We start from the raw sequence: 17065 nt of genomic DNA on the forward strand, positions 1-17065 counted from the left end.
CTACACAGAGAAACCCTGTCTCGAAAAACCAAAAAAAAAAAAAAAAAAAAAAAAAAAAAAGAATAGGCCAATTGTGATTCTTCTTAACTTGACAGGAACTTTAGATTTCTTTTCATTTCAGTAGTAAAACTAAAAAATTCTTACCAGTCCAAACAGTCACTAAATGACACCAAGTCCATGATCTAATGGAAACCCAACCGTTCTTATCATGTCATTTTCTTCTGCACTGAAATTTCAGAAGCTGGGTGCCCTCATGTCAGGCTGCATGATATTTAAAGGTAAACATAACTTTAAAGACCTTTTGCTTAAGAAATTTATCACTCAAGGGTTGGCTGTGCTGGAGATTCCTTCTAACCGAGGAATTTATCAAACTTCCCTAAGAAATACATGGCCACGTTCTCTTGCTTTCTGAAATGTCATTTAGCCTGACAGTGGCAAGTTTGTAACCGCTCTGTAGAGAAAGAAGCAAGAAGTCTTTCAGTTTAAATTGACCTCCAGGTTTTGAAAATTACGTTTAGTTGCTTATTATTATGTGTGTACTTCTGTGGTGTGTGCGCAGGTCAGAGGCCAACCTGAGAGAGTCCGTTCTCTTCCACCATGTGGGTCCAGGAAATCAAACTCAGGTCATCAGGCTTGACAGCAAGGGCCTTACCCACTGAGCCAGCATCCTAGCCCCATTTCCAGCTTTCAAAGAGAAATGATACATTTGCACGCTTTGATTCAATCGGGTTATTGTCTCAAAGGTTGGCCATGTAAATAATTCAAATTAATTCATAAATATACAATGGATTTAATAAGCATGATAAAGACTTTGAAGAAAATACTTAGGACCTTCGATCCGCCCTTACTCTCAGTCCCCCTCAGCTCAGATTTCTCTGAGCACACAGGATGAACACTACCTTGGTGTTCTCTTCTATTCAAAATATGCAAAGTTGCTATTTACTAGTTTGCAATTTGCATGACTCAAATTCTGCGAGAACACAGGGTGAGGGGCACAGGGTGACAGGTGAATGTGCCAAAAGAGATTACCAAGGCAGAAAATGGAAAGATCCAGTATACAGAACTTTGCCACCCCGGGGTGTTGTAAAACACAGTCCTGGCTGACTACCAGAGAGGTTTGTTAGTAAGACAATGAAAATATCGGGTGTAAAAGGTTATGTGAGATCTCAGACATCTAGTGTCTTTTCTTCTGTAATTACTGGGTGGAAGAAGGGGATGAGCAGAGATTCAAGATTTTTATAAAAAGGAGTATAAGAGGGGAAAGGCACAGCCGTGACTATTCACAGCATACACTCTACAGGATGGAGTCTAGTCTTTCAGGGCTTTGCTCTTGTGTTACTTTCTGTAGCACCATAAATGCAACCTGCCTGGCTGGTACATATCATTCTACACTTCTGGTGTGTTCTGTAGTTACTTGTTGACAGCAGCAGCATGTGAAGCCACATAGAAAATTGGGCATATGCCATCTCTGAATTTGAGTCTCCACTTTTTTGTCTGTTGAAAACATGTCTCATGATTTAAGACCAATTAATATATACACCCATACCCACAATTTTTGTGTAAACTACATTTGAAATGGAGTTTTTCATAATAAGATTGAGTGTAGCCAGGCATGGTGATGCATGACTGTAATGTCAGCACTAGGGGGCGCTAAAACAGAATCATGAGTTTGAGACACCGCCCAGCTCAGAAGATTTACTTTTAAATGACCTGCTTCAAAATGTAACTCTGTTTCTACAAGTGACATGAAGAATCTTAAGATGACCACAAATAAGAATTCATGCCAAGCCGGGCAGAGGTGGCGCATGCCTTTAATCCCAGCACTCAGGAGGTGGATCTCTGTGAGTTCAAGGCCAGCCTAGTCTACAGAGTGAGATCCAGGACAGGCACCAAAGCTATGCAGAGAAATCCTGTCTCGAAAAAAACAAAACAAAAAAGAACTCAATGCCCGGGGCCTGGAGAGATGGCTCAGCAGTTAGGAGCACTGGCTGCTCTTCCAGAGGACGTAGGGTTCAATTCTCAGCACCCACATGGCAGCTCTGAACTGTCTGTAACTCCAGTTCCAGGGGATCTGGCACCCTCACACAGACACACGTGCAGGCAAAACACCAATGCACATAAAAAAAAATAAAAATAAAAATAAATAAATCATTAAAAAAGAACAAAAAGAGTTCAATTCCACAGGTCACCAAAATGGAGGAAATAATTATTAAATAGAATTAGTTGGAGAAAGAAGGAAAGAGGAAGACAGGAAGGAGAAGGAGGGGAGGAAAAAGGGAGTTAACCTTGTGGACACTATCCCAAAGAAAAAGGGCTGGTAAAGTTAAGTGAAGCCGCCAAGGGAAAGGGGGGCAGTGGGCATTAGTGAGGGGAAACTGTTCTTTAGTATAGTCAGGAAATAGGGTGCTCTGGTCAATCAAGATGTAGTTAATAGTTAACTGTCCACTTTAGCAAACATATACCCTTCTCAGGCAAACTATCATTAGTTCCCCAAGTCATTACAGAGACAACTGCATCCCTTTCATCTGGGCGCTCTTCCCTGCCCCTCCACCCCCATCTTGTTTGAGGCAGGTCAAATCTTGTCTTTGTGCTATGATAGACCCTTTACTGGCTCCTCAGAGTTCTCTGAATACAGAGGTCAAACTCCTGACTGCGTCCTACAAGGTCCTGTAGGGTTTGGACTTTCAAGTTTCACTTCCTCTTTCCAACTGCCCGCCCACAGCCCTGTGACTTTTCAGACTTTCAAATGTGCCCTGTCTCTTCTGCCATTCTCCTTTACATCCCACCTCACAAATACATCCTCCTCCCCTTCCCTGACACCCACACTCCTACACTGAAGCAGAGACCCGCTCCCAGACAGTAAGTAGCCTGTACCTGCCTCCAAGGCAGGCATCAGAGTTCATGACAATACATAGGTCAGTTTGGAATCCCCCAGAAGACACTGGGGCAAGGATTTGAGAGCACATAGTTTATCTAGACGGGGATCTAGAAAACACCCAGCAAAGCAGTGGAGACACAAGGCTGGGCAGAGACAGTCCACACAGAGTCCTTCCAAGTCAAACTCCATGCCTCCCTCTGAGAGCCAATGTGGCTAGTGCCCTGGGGTGTTTATAGGGCCATTCCTTTTAGTTACTGGTTGAATGATGCTCTCAAGGCACTGACTCCCTGGTAGAGCTAGCCTGCCATGTTTTCAAGAAGACTCATAGTTGCTTGGGGCAGTGGGAAATCAGTCAAATACGGCAGAAGGTAAGGCTCAGGGGAGGGGGGCAAGGTCACTGGTGATTCTGCTAATCATGATAGTCATACATGTACATTTATGTAAATGTACAGATTTAGTACATGCATGTGTATACAGGTGTGTTTGTGTGATTATATCAAGTCATAGCCACCTCCCGCCTGCAGCTCCCTGAAAACAGAGCTGAGCAGCAGGGTCCCAGCCGGTGTCGTGCCACACTAAAAGCTCCCTCCCCACATCCTCAGCTCTCTGCCTCACTCGGATTGAATCTATCGTCCTCCTCCAATCTGCCCCCAAGCAGATTAATGTTGAGAAAATTACACAACAGAGCTGATGGGTCTGACTTTAAATGCATCCTGGATCCTTCCCGGGAAGAAAATGACTGCTTTTCAGAGCTCTCACACTCCACCTCCACCCTCACTCTCAGCTAACTGCCCGTGGGAAAGGTCAACAACACCAGATGAGAACATCCCTCAGAGTTCTCAGCCTGTCTCCTTTCCCGTTCCAATGAGGCTTATTGCTGTGTGCCTTTGACAACTCATCCCCCTGTGGTTCTCTTGGCTCTCTCCCTTGAGAGTTGTGAAAGTCTCTGCTGCTAGTTACTTCTGCTTCATCCCTAATTAATCTCCACATCGCCACTTGCTCATTCTAAGCAACAAACTGAAGTGGTCTAGAGCTTTACTTCTCAAAAAGTGATTTGTGGACTGGTGGGGTGAGCCTCGCCTGGGAGCCTGTTAGGAATGCAGAATCTTCACCCAGACAGCAGAATCAGAGTCCACCTTTCAACAAGATCCCCCCGCCTCCCAGATGGTTACCAGACATGTAAAAGTTTGATAAGCACTAAACTAGGGGTTCCCATTCAAAAACAAATGAACCAAATGTTAGACAACTTTCTGAGTCCCCTGCTCCCCGTCATATGGATTCCTTTCTCTACATTCTATTGGAGCCATCCAACACATGTAGACAGAGGCCCTGGCAGATATCAACCCATCTTCTAGGTTCTGAGGAGACAGAATAAATAAAGCACATATGGGGACTGGAGAGATGGCTCAGTGATTAAGAGCACCTGCTGCTCTTACCAACGACCAGAGTTCAGTACCCAGAACCCACTTTGGGCAGCTTACAACTGCCTGGAACTCCTGCTCCAGGGGACCTGACGCCCTCTTCTGGCTTTCAAGAGCACATGCACCCACCAAGCACATACACCAACACAGACACACACACACACACACACACACACACACACACACACACACACACACACACACAGACACACAACTAAAAATAAGAATAAAATCTTAAAAAATGAAAAACTAGGGGCTAAGGAGTCGACCTGGCAGTTAAGAGCACTTGTTGCTCTTGCAAAGGGCCCGGGCTTTATTCTGAGCACCCACATGGCAGCTCACCCCCATCTGTAACTCCAGTCCCAGGGTTCCGAGACCCTCTTCTGACCTCCACAGGCACCAGATATGCACGTGGTATATATGCATGCATGAAGGCCAAACACTCAACTATAAAAGAATAAAGTAAATATTAAAAAATAAAATTAAGAAGCAAAGCATACGGTCATTGTGCATGCTGTGTTGCAGGGGCTGGGAAAATGAGAGTAAGAAAGAATATGAATGATAAACAACTGATCTACAGTCAAATCAAAGATGACAACGTGGGTCAGAGAGATGGCTCCGAGGGTAAAGGCACTTGTTACCGAGCCGTGTTCAAGCCCTTGGGCCCACATAGTGCAGAAGAACCAACTGCTGCAAGCTGTTTTCTAACCTGCATGCGCACGCGCACACACACACACACACACACACACACACACACACACACACACACGGTTTTTAGCAAAGGGGGTTAGCACCCAATGGCTACTGTGTCACTCCAGGTATATGACATTTAGACGGAGATCTAAATGACAAGGAGCCACTCCATCCAGGGATGAAGAGCTGGCTCAGGGGGTACAGAGCATGAGGATGTGAGCTCGATCCCATTCAACCTGGGAAAGGCAGCCCAAGCCCAAGTCCAAACAGGCAGAGACAGGGTGTTCCCTGGGGCTTGCTGGTTAACCAGTCTAGTCAAACTGGTGAGCTCTAGGTTCCATGACAGAGCCTGATTCAAAAAGCAGGGTGAAAAGGGATTGAAGAAGATACCCAACACTAACCTCTAGCTTTGACAGCGCACATGTGTATGTACATATGCACACATGCACACACTCGCTGTTACAGCTGTCCACACAGGCTTACCCTTCAGTTGTACCTGTCTCTTCTGCTCCACCTTTTTTTTTTTTTTAATTTATTTTTGGTTTTTTGAGACAGGGTTTCTCTGTGTAGTTTTGGCGCCTGTCCTGGAACTAGCTCTGTGGACCAGGCTGGCCTCCAACTCACAGAGATCCGCCTGACTCTGCCTCCTGAGTGCTGGGATTAAAAGTGTGTGCTACCACTGCCCGGCTCTCCTTTGCTCTGAACAAGACTTCCAGTGGCTTCTGTGCTGTCATAGGTCAAGGCCCCCTTTCTGCCCTTAACTTCCTAGACTTTTCAGTAGACCTGAGTCATCTGACCCGACCTTTCTTCCACAGACATTGGAAACTAAGTCACTCTTAACTTGTAATTCTCTGACTAAAATAAAGTTTGAAGACTTTTGTAGATTTAAAAAAAAAAAAGAGGAGAAAGCAGAGAAGATGGGGGTGGGGAATTTATTCAAGTATAAAAAGGCCTTTCCATTTTCTTAAAAATATCTTTTATTTTATGCCTTTCGGGTTTTTGTTTGTCTGCTTCAGTTTGAGTTAGTTTGGTTTTTTTGAGACAGGGTCTCATATAGTCCAGGGTGGTCCTAAACTCGCTGTACACTCCTGATCCTCCTGCCTCCTCCTCCTCCCTGGTGCTGAGATGGTAGGCATGTGTCACCATGACTGGCTTTTATCTTTTTTTTTGAATCCCTGTATTGTGGCTCTGTTGTGTCTGGAAGTGGGAGATAGTCTCTGATCCAGCCACAAAGGGCAAAGCTGGCCCCACCTTTTCACCTCGACTCAGCTAGGCTTCCCAAGCCGAGACTCAGAGTAGCTGAGCAGGAGGAGAGCCCGGGGCGGCTAGTGGGCCTCCCACAGCTCAGCCGTCTAAACCCACTCTCACTTTCCCATTTCCTGAAGGGCAGGCTGTGCGGCGAGGACTGTGGGGTGTGGGGAGAGCAAAATGACATTTGCTGGAAACCGCAGAACCTTCTCAGGGAGAAGCATGGATGGAGGTTATTATTAGCCAGCCACTGCTCAGAAATTCCCAATTCAGACCAGGGAAGGTGGTTTCAAGATATCAGTGTATATCCTACCACAGTGTGAGCCTCATGGCTTCCTTAGTGCCGAACTGACTGTACACCCCTTCTGACTATGAGACTCGTCAGAACTCTTCACTTGGGTATTCCTTTTTCATTATTAAATACTATTAGGGTTCATCAACAGCATGTACCCCACCCACCCATGGATGCCTTCTGGGTACACACTGAAGCTTGATCCCAGGCACACCGCAGTAATGGAGCCATGAAGACCAGCACCCATACACACCATCCTAACCACTTGACGCATGGACTATGACACTCTCTGGCCCCCTGGGTTCACTCCCAGTCAGCCCCTGGCAGTCTGCGCCCACTGCCTATTTCCCTAGCAAAAGACAATAGAAACATCAGGAGATCTTTGTGATGTGTGAAAACCACATGAAGTTCCCATCTCAGTAGTCAGGAAGTTTCATGGGGACACAACCATGCCCATTCACTTCCGTATGGTCTAGAGCTGCCTTTGTGCTACCAGGGCAGAGATCGGTTGCCATGACAAAGAGACGACGCAGCCTGCAAAGCCATTTGCTTAAGATCTGGCCCTTTCTGTCAAGTCATCAATCCTTAGCCTACAGAAAGTGCTGCAATGTTTTAGCCTCGCTGTCGAGGCTCAGCAATGACCAAGATGGAGCCCTGCCCCACCCTCACAGCCCACTCACCTAACACCCCACCAAACATCTTGTTCCCCCATTTAAATTTCTTCCTGTCCCACCTCCGTGCCTTCTTCCCATGTTCCTTTCATCTGTAAACCACACCAGTGGTCTCCGTACACTTTTACGACAATTTCCCCCAACCTTCAAGCAGGCTGTCCTGAATCTCTCAGCTGTAATTTATTTACCCACTCCTTTTTTTTTTTTTTTCTTTGCTATAATTCTCTCTGTACTGTCTCAGGACACACCAGTTTCCTACTTTGCATTCTAATTATTTATGCACATGTTTTATTCCCCCTCCAGACTATAAACTCCTTGAAAAATGCATTGGCTCATTACAAAATTAGCATTCTGAGAACCCTTATTTGCATCACACATAAGATCTCTTGTCTTCAGCAAAAAGGAGTATACTTATGACACGTATAATTGTCACTTATCACACAAATCAATGATAATGGGGAGCCGGGGCAGGATGTCTAATTAAAACCCACAGCAAATTCTTCAAAAATTCATCTTTGTCTCCCTTCCATCTCCACCAATACAATAAAACTGGTTTACACGAAATGCATTCGCCTTTTAAACTGGCTTTGTAGGTGTGCAGCTGCAATGATCATCCTGCACTCCGTTGGAACAAAAAGATTGAGAAAGAGTAATCCAAAAACTGAAGCCATCACCAATGGAATGAATGGTAGGGAACTTTTGGAGCACTCTTCCCAAAAAAGACTGATGCGGACACCATCTGGTTTTTTTTTTTTTATTGGCTTGTTTGTTTTCCCCAATACTGAGATTGGAACCCAGAGCCTTAGGCCTGCCAGCCCTCTATCACCAAGCAACACTCCCAGTCCTCTGCATGCATCTGGAACTTAGGCAGAAGACAATAAATCTTTAATATGTCCCGGATAGTCTGAATAATAAGTGACTTTAAAGTAATTTTCCCCCAGTTCTCTGCACATATGCTTCATTAGGCAGGTCCTATAGTCTCTGGCCAACATTAATGCCATAAAAAAATGATAAGGAAATAAAGTAAATATAAAGAAGAACCTGGCTTGCCAAAGCAACATATGTGTTTGGGATGAGCCTTTGCACCCATGACTAGTGCACTCAAATATCGTGTTAAGCCCCTTCTCTGAATAGCCTCGTTTCTCACATGCTCTTCAGAGGGAAAAATGTGACGCTAATTTAAGATGACTTATCCTGCTAAGCGCATAAATAAAAAACAGTTCAGAATCCAGAACACGACAGAACTCCCCTTTCACGTCTAATTAAGTACTTTTAATTGGCAATTCAATTGGCAGACTGCATATTTGGGGCTGGAGAGATGAAGGCAGACTAGACCCCTAGTAAGATACAAATGAGGAGATGTGGGGCGTATCCAATCGCCTTATCGCACGTGATGCAGAAATGCCATGTGAGGCAGGGGGAGAAAACCAACTACATCTGGGAAAGAATCAGCAGTGAGCAGGGCCAGTGCTAGAGGGTCTGATGGTGATTATAAAATGTCATTTAGAAAGATATTTACATTGTTAATTAGGCAATGAAGCTGATAACTGCTACTCTGTAAATTGTGCTAATTATCCCAGCGCCTTGGAAGGCTTTCTAATCAGCCAGATCAATAGGCTCCAGGTTTTATGCTAACAATGCGGTGTCACCTTCCTCTGGAAGGGCTTCCTTGCAGCCAGCCCACAGTCTGAGCCCAGTGCACCCCCCACCCACCATCCTGTGCAGCAGTCCTTTATCTGTCCAGTGGTAAAGCTGACTCCCATCCGCTGCCCTCAAGGCCCACAGCCAAGAAACTAGGTTTCACCAGGTACTTCGCCTCCATCAGTCATTCAGGAGAGAGACCCAAGCCTTGGTGCTGCATGAAATCCTACTGCAGCCACAGTCCTCTTGCTTCTGACAGAAAAGATCACCAATTCCTGAGGGCCATGGACCATGAGAGAGACCTGAGCCACATCTCTGCCATTGACTTGGAGAAAGGCACACCATTTGTTGTGGTGGTCATGTATGCGGATCAAGACAGGATATCACTTTGGTTCATTGAATGAACTTTTTGGATTGGTTTTCAGTTAATCATCAGTTAGACTATTCTTTTCTGTCAAGAGAAACACAGTTTTGTCTCCAAGCCCTTGGTCAACCTCACTGGTGCTGGACATCATGGAAAAGGATCTGGGGCCAGGGAGATAGCTTGATAGGCAAATTACTCCCTGGAAAACACAGGGTCCTGAACTGGGCCCCCAGCATCCGCGTAAAAAGCTGTGTGTGGTGTTGCCTGTTTACAATCTCAGTACTGGGGAGATAAAAAACGGGTGGATCTGGATCTTGGGGCTCACTGGCCAGCCAGTATAGGCTAATTGTTGAGTTTGGGGCCAGTGAGTGACCCAGTCTCAAAAAACAAGGTGGAGCCTGGTGATGATGGTGATGCACACCTTTAATCCCAGCACTTGGGAGGCAGAGGCAGGCGGATCTCTGTGAGTTTAAGGCCAGCCTGGTCTGTAGAATAGAAAAACAAACAAACAAACAAAAAACAAGGTGGATGGCTTATGAAGAGCAACACCTAAAATATACATCTGGCCTCTATGCACATACACGCGCATGCACACACACGCGCGCGCACACACACATGCACTCTCTTACACACACATTTGCACATGCCCATGCACACACATGCCCACACATCCTGACAATAAGGGCTCTGATGTAAGAAATCATAAAGACAGTCTAGTGGAGAGTTCAGCTGTCTCTTGGTCAGCCACAGGACCAAGAAGCATACTGTAGGGGAAACCCAGCAGTAGTTCATCTACCTCACTGCATCCTGTAGTTTCTTTCTTGGTGGTTTTTTGTTTTTTTTTTTTTTGTTTTTTTGTTTTTTGTTTTTTGTTTTTTTTTTTTGCGGAGAAGAGGGTTTGTTTTTCTTTGGTTTTGGTTTGAGAGTATCTCAATGTGTAGCCCCAGGTTGGGCTCAAGTTTACAACCCTCCTGCTCCACCTTCCAAGTGCTAGGATAACAAGTATACAACACCACACCTGGCACAACCTATCATTCCTATCTTCTTCCACATCAAGCAACAAAGAAGTCATCTGCTGGTAGCCACGTGACCTGCCGCCACTCATTTGATTTGCCTTTCTCACTCCCTGATAGGTGTCCTGAAACAGGAAAGCTCTCACTTGGAAGGTAGAAGGGTTTGTCAAAAAAAAGAAAGGACCTGGGTGACGGGCAGAGTGTAGAATCAAGTCTACAAGTAACGGAGAGTTGACTACAGGCAAAGGTCAATCCGTGGCTTGGGGCAGGCTTGAAGTGAAAAGCCACAGTGGGCAGGGGGGCCCAGTGGGTGCTGAAAGCCACTGGGCTCCACTTCTGAGCGGCAGAGTGCCTTCAGTGCTGGCTGCCCAGCCCCAGCAGGCAGAGTCTGTGAGTTCAAGGCCAGCTCCTAGGGGGCTGGGGGGGGGGGAGCTTTGGGATGGGGCCAATTTGTTGGGCTGTTTCAGTGCTTTGATGTGTAAACTAATCATCCTTCATTGTGCTCTAATTAAACCTAAGTGGTGCAATGGATTTACTGTCACAGAGGCCAGGGCTCCTCTTGGATGGGGAGGGGGGCAGCATCTGTTGAGAGCCATGAGGCCCCAGGAGCAGGAGAGGGAGGAAATGCCAGGCATGAATAGGAAATGAAAGGAGTTGGAAACCCTGTCCAGGTCCAGGATTCTGGAGAAAACAGGACAATCCAGCAGTCTGGGGAGTCGGAGTACCTCTTCCAGGGTGCGGTCATCCCCCAGCATGGAAGTCTAGACATAATAAGCTTGGGTCAAGCGAGCAACCACCAAGTGACCTTACTGTTTGCCATGGCAACACACCTCTCAGGCCAGCTGGCCTGTCACCAACAAAATGTAACCCAGTTTCACAAGGCAGAATGCGGGATTTTCATCTCCACATCCAAACCAAATGACCAGAATGTACAGGAGGACAGTATCCAGAATCCAAACACTGTTGATCTTTGAGATTACTTCCTTCTGCCTCTGCTGACTGTCAGTCTCTTTAAACTATGCTTTGTCTAGAACCATCCACAGAGGAGTGGTCCTCACTGAAGCAAAGTCAGGGAAAGAGCAGAGGATCACAGTGGTGGTGAACCCGACATTGTGACATGTGTTCTGGGCAGAGTCTCTGGCCTCAGGTCCTACTCTTTCCTGGCTGCAAAGCCCAGGGTTGAGAATGTCTATGTCCTACACTGTGCCATCTTTGGGGACCTCAACCCGAGAATGCAGATTGATTTATCTGCCTCAAGGTCATCGATACAACCCACCCTATACAAAGAAGTTCAGAGTCTAATGAACAAGAAAGGCTCGCCTCTTCTCCACCCATGTGTTCACTCAGCAACTGCAGGTTGAAAACCAGGTAAGCGGCATGCCGGGAGAGTAAGTTTGTGTGAGTTACAGCCTCTGCCACGAAAGAACTCATAGCGACAGAGGAAAGAGAAAAATGAATGTGTGTGATTTTCTAATTTCACACACAGCTTTGTGATCACAGATGCCAAAAACCTGTGGATGCTCCAATCCTTTATACAAAATGCCATGGCATTTCCATATAACCCGCACATATCCTCTAGAATGCCTTAAATCATCTCTAGATTACTTGTAATACCCAATACAATGAAAATGCTATGTAAATACTTATTATTATTAGGCAATAGTGTCAATGTTCCTGTTCAATCTGCGGTTGGTTGGATCCCGGGATGTGAGCCTGCAGATATAGAAGACTAACTATAATTCAATAATAAATGTACCTCAGAAAGAAAAAAATAGGTCAAGCGTATCATGAGGAACTGTCTAGACACCTACCATGTGGCAGTATAGCAAAAGGACACCAACATTTATTAACAGTCTTTCTAAATGCCAGGCATGATGTGCAGACATTATCTTGGTCAATACTCACAACCACCCTACAAAGTGAACATTATTATGCCTCTTTTTTATAAATGAGCAGGATGAGATCAAAGTGTCTCCAATAAATGACATATGAAAGTGTGGCAGACACTCCATTTCTGTCTCTGCCCTCCCCGCGACCCTTTATCTTCACCCTCTTCCTCTGGTAACAGAAAATTGAGCCTTGGATGGTTGCCCAGACAGACAGCAGCTGCCCCAGTTTTGCTTACAGCTTATGGGGCCACATGCCTAGGGCTTGGCCATGGGTCACCATAGATGTGATGGGGGGCAACTTCCAAACACACGCATGCGCGCGCACACACTATATATATATATATATATTGGTTTTTTGAGACAGGGTTTCTCTGTGTAGCTTTGCGCCTTTCCTGGAACTCACTCTGTAGACCAGGCTGGCCTCGAACTCACAGAGATCTGCCTGCCTCTGCTTCCAGAGTGCTGGGATTAAAGGTGTGTGCCACCACCATCACCAGGCTTCACCTTGTTTTTTGAGACTGGGTCACTCACTGGCCCCAAACTCAACAATTAGCCTATACTGGCTGGCCAGTGAACCCCAAGATCCAGATCCACCCGTTTTTTATCTCCCCAGTACTGAGATTGTAAACAGGCAACACCACACACAGCTTTTTACGCGGATGTTGGGGGCCCAGTTCAGGACCCTGTGTTTTCCAGGGAGTAATTTGCCTATCAAGCTATCTCCCTGGCCCCAGATCCTTTTCCATGATGTCCAGTGAGGTTGACCAAGGGCTTGGAGACAAAACTGTGTTTCTCTTGACAGAAAAGACTAGATCTCTGCGGCCCTTACATATTACCCACAATTCCCTTTTCTTTCTCTCTCCTCCAGCCAAGCAAGACTCCCAAGTGGTTGAAGGCCAAGAGGAAAAAAGTGGCCCCAGCCTCCGCCATCGTGAAGAAACAGGAGGCCAAAAAGGTGGTGAATCCTTTTTTTGAGAACTTCAGCATTGGGCAGGACATCCAGCCCAAAAGAGATCTCACACGCTTCATCAAATGGCCCCACCACATTAGGCTGCAGCAGCAAAGGGCCGTCCTCTATTAGCGGCTCAAAGTACCTCCTGCCATTAACAAGGTCCCCCAGGTCCTGGACCGGCAAACAGCTACTCAGATGCTTAGGCTTGCTCACAAGTACAGGCCAGAGACAAAGCAGGAGAAGAGGCAAAGGCCGTTGGCCCGTGCTGAGAAGAAAGCTGCTGGCAAAGGGGACGTCCCAACTAAGAGACCACCTGTCCTCCGAGCGGGGGTCAATACAGTCACCACCTTGGTGGAGAACAAGAAGGCTCAGCTGGTGGTGATTGCCCACGATGTAGACCCCGTTGAGCTGGTGGTCTTCCTGCCTGACCTGTGTCGAAAGATGGGCGTCCCCTACTGCATTATCAAGGGAACAGCCAGGCTGGGGCGCCTGGTCCACAGGAAGACATGCACCACTGTTGCCTTCACACAGGTTAACTCGGAGGACAAGGATGCTCTGGCTCAGCTGGTGGAAGCTGTTAGGACCAATTACAACGACAGATATGATGAGATCTGCCACCACTGGGGAGGCAATGTCCTGGGTCCTAAATCTGTGGCGCGGATTGCCAAGCTGGAAAAGGCAAAGGCCAAAAAACTCACCACTAATTGGGTTAGATGTACACCGCTAAGTTTTCTGTGCATAAATATAATTACAAACTTATCTTCCATCTTAAAAAAAAGAGGATAGCCGGGCGGTGGTGGCGCACGCCTTTAATCCCAGCACTCGGGAGGCAGAGCCAGGCGGATCTCTGTGAGTTCGAGGCCAGCCTGGTCTCCAAAGCGAGTACCAGGAAAGGCGCAAAGCTACACAGAGAAACCCTGTCTCGAAAAACCAAAAAAAAAAAAAAAAAAAAAAAAAAAAAGAGGATAGTCTATATGGATGATTGAACTCAGAGATCGACCTGCCTCCTGAACGCTGGGGTTAAAGGTATGTGCCTTCTCCACCCAGCCCATTTTATATCTTAACTAAAGGCAACAATAACCTGCCTTCTCTTTTCTTCTGCCCTTCCTCCTGGCTCTAATACCATTTCAGCTGTACAAATGACGGGAGGGATGACCAGCAACTAGCCCGCAGGACCCTGGATAAATCGCACCAGGAACTCAGTTGGAATCACTCTTAATACTTAATTTTTTATTTTAAATTACATGTATTTATTTATTTGTGTGTGTGTACATGTGTGTCTGTGCCACAGCTCATGAAGTGTGAAGGCCAGAGGATAGCTTGTGGCAGTCGGTTCTTCCCTTCCATCACCGGGGTACCAGGGATTGGACTCAGGTCATGAAGGGGGCAGCAAGCATCCTCACCTACTGAGTCACACCACCGGCACTCCCACCCCTTTTGAGACAGGGTCCCATGGAGCCCAGTGTGTCCTCAGACTGGTTACACTGTGTGGCCAAGGATAATTCTGAACTCCTGATCCTCCGGCCTTCCCTCTCCTGGCTCTGGGATTACAGGAATGTTGTGTCATATCCTGCTATTTCTACTTACTCTTTGGTGGCAGCAATGCACTATTTGGTTAAATCACTGAAATAGTGACTTTTGGTGTGTTAGACATAAAAGTCAACCAATGTACAGGGCACAAGCCAAATAACAGAAGGGTGCCTAGGGATGAGGGTAGAGGGGTGGGCCTGGAAACCAGTTCAGATTCTTTATTTATTTTTATTTTATTTATTTATTTTAGTATTTCGAGTCAGAGTTTCTCCATGTAGTTTTGGTGCCTGTCCTCGATCTCGCTCCATAGACCAGGCTGGCCTCGAACTCACAGAGATCCACCTGGCTCTGCCTCTTGAGTGCTGGGATTAAAGGCGTGCGCCACCACCGCCTGGCACCAGTTCAGATTTTAATGGTGTAGAGGGAGGTGAGGAGAGGCTGTGTCTTTACCTGACTGGAGCTAGTTTTGCAACCGGAATCCCTCTCCTCTTCAAGTCTCAGCCGTTCTTAATTATGTATGTATGTATGTATGTATGTATGTATGTGTTTATTCATTAATGCATGTATTTATTTATTTTTTATTTATTGATGCAGGTGCATTCACCTGTGCAGCCACACAAAGGTCAGAATCGGGCACTGGGTTCTCTTCTTCACTCTCCTAGTCCTTTGAGTCTCCTGAACCTGGAGTTTGAATTTTTTTAGGCTAGGCTAGGAGCCAGCGAGTCCCAGGGATCTTTCTGTCTCTACTGACGTTGATCCAGGAGATGAAGCTGAGTGTGTGAGATGCACGTGGAAAGAACTTGCTGGTCATTTCTGGACCTCATTTACAGAACTGGCTATTTAGGATGCCAGTTAGACTCACCAGATTTGGCCTCTAGAGGAAAGATTGCTGTCAGCACTTCAAACTGAGAAAACAGACCACCAGCAGCATGCCGACTTCAAACTGAGAAAACAGACCACCAGCAGCATGCCGACTTCAAACTGAGAAAACAGACCACCAGCAGCATGCCAAGAGCCTCCCAATCATCCTTGACTGGCCTGGCCATGTTTCTCTTGTTTGAAATTTGTTTTTAGCCGGGAGGTGGTGGCACACACCTTTAATCCCAGCACTCGGGAGGCAGAGATAGGAGGATCTCTGTGAGTTCGAGGCCAGCCTGGGCTACAGAGTGAGTTCCAGGAAAGGCGCAAAGCTACACAGAGAAACCCTGTCTTGAAAAACCATAAATAAATAAATAAATAAATAAATAAATAAATAAATAAATAAAATTTGTTTTTAGTTAGTGCTCAAAATAATGAGTTCCATTATAACATCCCCATGCACACGTATCTTTATTTGTACCTTGCTCAGATCTGCCCTCCACCACCCTCTCATGTCCCTTCTGTGTCCCTCACTGATCCCCCTCCTCACTTCTAAACAATCTTCCTTGTGTCTTCATGTCACACACATACACACACACTTACACACACACCCTCACTTACACATACACCTCACACATTTTCACACTCACACACATCTTCGCACACACCCTCGCTTACACACACCCTCACACATTTTCACACTCACATTCTCACACTCATTCACATTCTCACACTTACAAGTGGTCCTTCCTTTTCCCCCAAAGCACGTTACCCTTGTCCTCCCTGTGGTGGTAAAGGCACCCCACCATACAGAGCTGCAGTTCTACTTGCTTTGGGATTCATTTTTCCCACAAGACAAAGAGACCACTTGTTCCTCCATGAGTTGGTAGAGGAAAATATTCTGGGCTGCTTCACTGGACATGAGAGATCCTTTTCGGGGTCCTGCACTGGGAAAAGGACCTCTGTCCCAAACCCCCCTTTCAAGTAGGCTCAAGCCCTGTGCCCCAGACAGTCATGAAAACACCGGGCCAGGCCAAGACTGTGTTCTGGAAAAGCCTCTTGAGTCTGCTCAGCAACAGAACCCATGAGGCCTTGGTACTTGGTCTTATTAATCACTTTTCTATCAAACTCAGACACACAATTCAGTTCAATCTAGTTTTGTTAAGCTTTCTGATTTTAATACGAAAGTCATTTCGATGTTTGTAGTAGAGTGGGGATATGAAAAAGCGAAGGAGACCCACTGGATCAATTTTCCTCATTTCTAGACATTTTTTTTTTTAAAGATTTATTTATTTATTATGTATACAGCATGTATGACTGCAGGCCAGAAGAGGGCACCAGATCCTATCACAGATGGTTGTGAGCTATCATGTGGTTGCTGGGAATTGAACTCAGGACCTCTGGAAGAGCAGTCAGTGCTCTTAACCTCTGAGCCATCTCTCCAGCCCTCATTTCTAGACATTTTTAAAAACTGAAAGTAGGGCTGAAATGTAGTTCAGCTGCAGAGGGCTTGTCTAACATGCTCAAGGTCTTGGGTTGGGTCCCAGCACGGCAAAACCAAACAAGGACCCTAAGACTCTATTTCAACCTCCCCTGCTTAAAAAGGCATCCCCCT

At 46.2% G+C, this 17065-nt stretch overlaps 1 pseudogene; it reads left to right on the forward strand.

Annotated features, from left to right (window-relative positions):
- Positions 1-11889: 11889 nt before the first annotated feature.
- LOC128122561 (60S ribosomal protein L7a-like) overlaps positions 11890-17065 on the forward strand; it is a 40295-nt pseudogene continuing 35119 nt past the window's right edge.

Source organism: Peromyscus californicus, unplaced genomic scaffold, assembly GCF_007827085.1.
Source record: "Peromyscus californicus insignis strain IS unplaced genomic scaffold, ASM782708v3 Scaffold_3__1_contigs__length_106647218, whole genome shotgun sequence".
NCBI classification, from domain to species: Eukaryota; Metazoa; Chordata; class Mammalia; order Rodentia; family Cricetidae; genus Peromyscus; species Peromyscus californicus.